Here is a 4,708-nt window from a genome sequence, read left to right as displayed (position 1 = left end):
TCCAGCCACAATCCCCTAAACTGACAGCAGCTCCCCCTGCCCCTCCCGACAGGCCCAGCTCCCCAACCTTGGAGGTTAGGCCACCCCTCCCTCACCTCTTCCATTTTGTCCACTTTCTGCAGAATGTTCCAGAGAAGGCGTGGGGCAGAGGGGGCCAGGCCCGGCTCCACCACGTGACAGCTTCGTGAACTCAAGCAAATTGTCCCATCTCTCAGGGTCTCAGTTGCCCCATGTCTGAAATGGTGACAGTACAGCCAGTGTCATGAGGATTGAAGGGCGCGCGGGGCCTCCAGCACTGGAAAGTTCCCATCGCTCTCCCCTCACATCCCTGCGCTCACTCGGGTTCCCTTCTGTTAAGTCACACTGAGCAAGCAGGCGAGCCCGACAGGGACTCTGGTGGAGAATGAACTTGAGCTAACTAATGGTCGCCTTACACGGTGATAAGGCCACGGCGGGGCATTTGGGGTCTTGTTCCCTCTGGGGAAAAGAGAAGCGGCGTTGGGGTGAAGTATACGGCAGGCGAGGAGGAGCACGCTTTGGCTGAAGGCCGGCTCCGTGGAGCGCAGCGCCCACACCCCCACGGAAGGGCACCTGCTCATGCAACGGACCACGGCGAGGCTGGGCGCTGAAGCTAGCCCACTTTTCCTGCCAGGGACTCCGAGAATGATGCCACGTGGGTGATGCCCGGGACACAGACCACGCACCTACCTCCTGCTGCTGGAGAAGGGGCCACGGACTCTGCCCAGCCCTGGGCTGCAGGCTGGGGGGCTGTGCACACATGGGTGCTCGTCCATCTTTGAAGATCACCAACCGGAGGAGTGGCCTGCCCGGGCCTGCGCTTGAGGGAGCCTCAGTGCAAAGGCCAAGTGGCAGTGACCAGGGGTAAAGCCGTGTAAGCCAGGACCAGGGGGCAGTGGAGGCCACCCGACAGGGACACACTTGAGAGACGACAAGGAAACCCAGCGTGGGGGCGCCTGGGTGGCTCAGTCGTTAAGCATCTGCCTTCAGCTCAGGTCATGATCCCAGGGTCCTGGGATGGAGCCCCGCATAGGGCTCCCTGCTCAGTGGGGAGCCTGCTTCTCCCTCTCCCACTCCCCCTGCTTGTGTTCCCTCTCTCGCTGTGTCTCTCTCTGTCAAATAAACAAATAAAATCTTAAAAAAAAAAAAAAAAAAAAAAAAGAAGCCCAGCATGATTCGGGACTGGTCAGCAGGGCCAGGGCAGGGGAAGAGTGAGGATGCCCTCGCCGTCCATCCTGAGGGCCAGCCCTGATCCCACGGCTCTCAGGCCAGAGTCTGCTCTAAGCTAGCAGGAGAGAGGGAATGGGGGAGACAGACAGACAGACAGACAGGGAGTGAGGGCCCATTCCAGAAGCCGGGCTGGAGGACCGGAAGGAAAAGATTATGGTTCAAAAGAAATGACTTCACGATGGAGAAACGAGCTGTGTTACGACGTGTGCCTTTGCGGGGGGTATGGGGACAGACAGTGGGTACCAACGACGAGGGATACCAAGAAGTAAGAATTATCATGAAGCATGAGGAGCGAAGAGCGTTCAAGACAGAGCTGGAAAAGGCTTGAGGATAAGGAAAGGCGCAGACTCGGGTCAGTTGTTTAAGGACAGAAAAAGTTAGGAAAACACTGCCCTGGGTTATTTGCCTCCTACACAACCGAGGTATTCTCCAAGGTTAGTGAGGGCTGGCACGAAGCCCCAGGATCCTTCATTACGTTGGCCACACCAGCTTGCTCTGTTTTATTACCTTTACGTTGCCTCAGAAGAGCTCGCTCCATCTGGTCGTGGCTGTTAAAAATGTGCTTGGCTTTCTTCTTAAAAATAAAACCCCAATCAAGGGATGAAAGAAAGTGCTTTGGAGCCCGTCCAGGGAACCACTGCATATAGGTGGGGATAGAGGAGGGCCGGGGATGATTGAGGGGAGGAGGGCGGGGTGGGGGGGGGAGACCAAAGGCTGGGGCAGGCGATCCGGCTGACATAAACACCTCTATTAATGAATGGGGGAAGCCAAAGGATGTCTTTCAATGCTCAGACCCAGCGAGGATCTGTAATTTAGGGCGCACAGAAGGAGTGGTCGGGGAGCAAGGGAGAAGAGGTGTGAAAGTATAAGGCAAGAAGCGTACAGCTACTTTTAGCTAGGTAACAAGACAGCTATTAAAAGTCTGCTTTGAAATTTAAAACAGCATATGGTCACAGCGTTGCTGTGTGCAAGCGGGTTTCCTCTGCCTGCTAGCTGCTGAACTTCCCGAGGCCAGGCTGGGCGGGGGGGCCTGGAAGGTGGACCCACTGCCCAGCCGTCACGGTCAGGGGCGGCCACGCGTATCCTCAAGCAGGCACGCCCACGTGGCTCTACTATGGTACAAGGACAAAATGCACTTATTGCAAGATGGTTTCCCGTGACCTCCCACCCACTGAGCAGAAGGTACGAAAACAACCGTTGGGTCTAGCTCATAGGTCATGGTCAAGTGCCTGCACGCAGGGGTAATGTGTCCGCCGCCCCAGACCTCTGAGGTCAGCTTGTTTGGGCCAGGAGAAGCCATCCTTGAAGGAAAGGCCATCCTATGTCAGCACGGCCACCGGGGCACGCCGCAGCAGCTACCGAAGCAGGGCTGGGGTGTTTCTTAAACTCAAGGTCTGGGTGCCCTCTGGGGACAGGCGGGAGGGCACACATTCCTGCCCATCGGGCCCCCTTACAGCACTCCTGCCATTTCCCTGAGGAGGAAGACTCCGCTGAGGGGTGAGGGCTTCCCTTTCCATTCCAAATCCTTTCTCAGTCAACAAAACTCAGTGTGGGAAGAGTATTGCTATAAATTACAATACAAATTGATTAATGCCATAAAAATGTGACTGAAACCACCGGCCCTTGCAAACAGTGGGGCTTATGTTGTCTGCTCAGCTCTCTGAAGGAACATTGCCCTTAAGAGTTTGTGTATTGTTCACCCTTTTTCTTGGCACACACACAAAATCCAAAGCCTATAATAATGCAGGTCATTAAACCAAACAACTGCATTTGGACCTTTTTCAAGGGAGTGATTCAGGCAAGCGCTCTCCTCACGGAATCAGTTTACATTCGGGGTGTTATCAGATGCTACCCTCCACGGAAAAGCGGGCAAAGAGCAGCCCCGAGGTGTTTTCTTGGTAAAATGGACTTTTCTGTGGCCACTAGGCGGCGCTAACTGCTAACCAAAGCGGGCGGCTTGGGCCTTGGCGCGGCTCAGGACGCAGGGAAGGGTCCGTCTTCTGTGCACAAAAATACACACGGGAGGGAGAGGGCCCTCCTATGAGAAGCAGCCGAAAGTTTTATTCCGGAGGAAGACCCCCCGATGTGGTCGGAAAGGACTCCATCCCTCACTGTATTTGAGGAACCAAGGAGGGGATGTAGAGGAGCCCCTTCAGACCTGCCCCTGCCGGCTGGTCCCTGCGCTCTGGGAGTCTCAGGAAGCGTCCCAGCCCCGACTCTGCCACTAAAGTGCTGTCTGGCTCCCCCCGGGGTCACGGTGGCCATGATCCAAGTACCAAGAAACGCGGCTGACGACGGCCTGGCCCGCGAGTAGGGCTGCTGGGAGGACCCAACAACCCAACGATTGTGAAAGCACCCTGAAAAGATAAAACATGCCTCCAACATATACTATTATTTTGTTACTTACTATCAGAAAACAGACTGATAAGCTGAAAAGGGGGGCATAAGGCAGTGGCTGGTGCAAGACGTCTTGCAAACTTAGGTTATTTGATGCTTTTTAACATACCATCTCTTTGATCAAACTCGTTTTTTTTTTTTTTAATTTATTTATTTGACAGAGAGCGAGAGAGCACAAGCAGGGGGAGCGGGAGACGGAGAAGCAGCCTCCCCGGCGGGGCTCGATCCCAGGACCCTGGGATCATGACCTGAGCTGAAAGCAGACGCTTAACGACTGAGCCACCCAGGCGCCCCAGTCAAATTTATTTCTTAGGTAACCTTTAAAAAATGAATCATGGCGAGGGGCATACGTCTGTAGCGGCCAAGTCCACAAGGTAAGCAGCACTGAGAACACCCCACGGCCCAGGACCGGGGCAGGGTACACGGGCCAGGAGGCGGCGAGGTACTCCAGTGGGGCCATCGCAGAACAGCCGTGGGGCTTCTGTCCGCAGCTGTCGGCAGGAACGGCTAGCTGACCTCAAAACAGCCTCCAGTTTGGGAATCCCTGACTCCGTGTATGGCAAATCAATCACAAACCAGGAAAGCTGGTTGTTAAGTTCCACACAAACCATGGAAGTGTGAGGACTGAGAAGTTTATTAAAAGGAGCATATATATTTTTTTAAAGCAGTGGAATTTTAAAGGCATCAGATTACTGGACCTGGGCGGGAGCATTTAGCTCCAGGCTGTTCCGGAGCTAAGGTAAAGCCTGCAAGAGAAAGCATTTCTGGGCACATGGATAGCATTTGCCAAACTACAGATCTGATCTCTTGGATAGTAATGAAAGTGTTTTGTTTTAGCTTTTTTAATTAAAAAACAACAACAACAACAACAACAACAGTGCCTCCCATCTAAATAAATCGAGAAAGTGCTGGATTAAAAAAGAAATGTACTCATAAGGACTTGGAACCTCCAAAAGGTGGAAGCTAATGGGCGGTGCTTTGTGAACATATTTGGTTACAGAACCCTTCTTTGCTAAAAAGCCAGTTAGCCCTTGTGAGAACTAGTATTTCATGCAAGATTTCT

Source organism: Phoca vitulina, unplaced genomic scaffold (assembly GCF_004348235.1).
Source record: "Phoca vitulina isolate PV1807 unplaced genomic scaffold, GSC_HSeal_1.0 scaffold1, whole genome shotgun sequence".
In the NCBI taxonomy this organism is placed as follows: Eukaryota; Metazoa; Chordata; class Mammalia; order Carnivora; family Phocidae; genus Phoca; species Phoca vitulina.
This window is presented reverse-complemented; position numbering follows the sequence as displayed.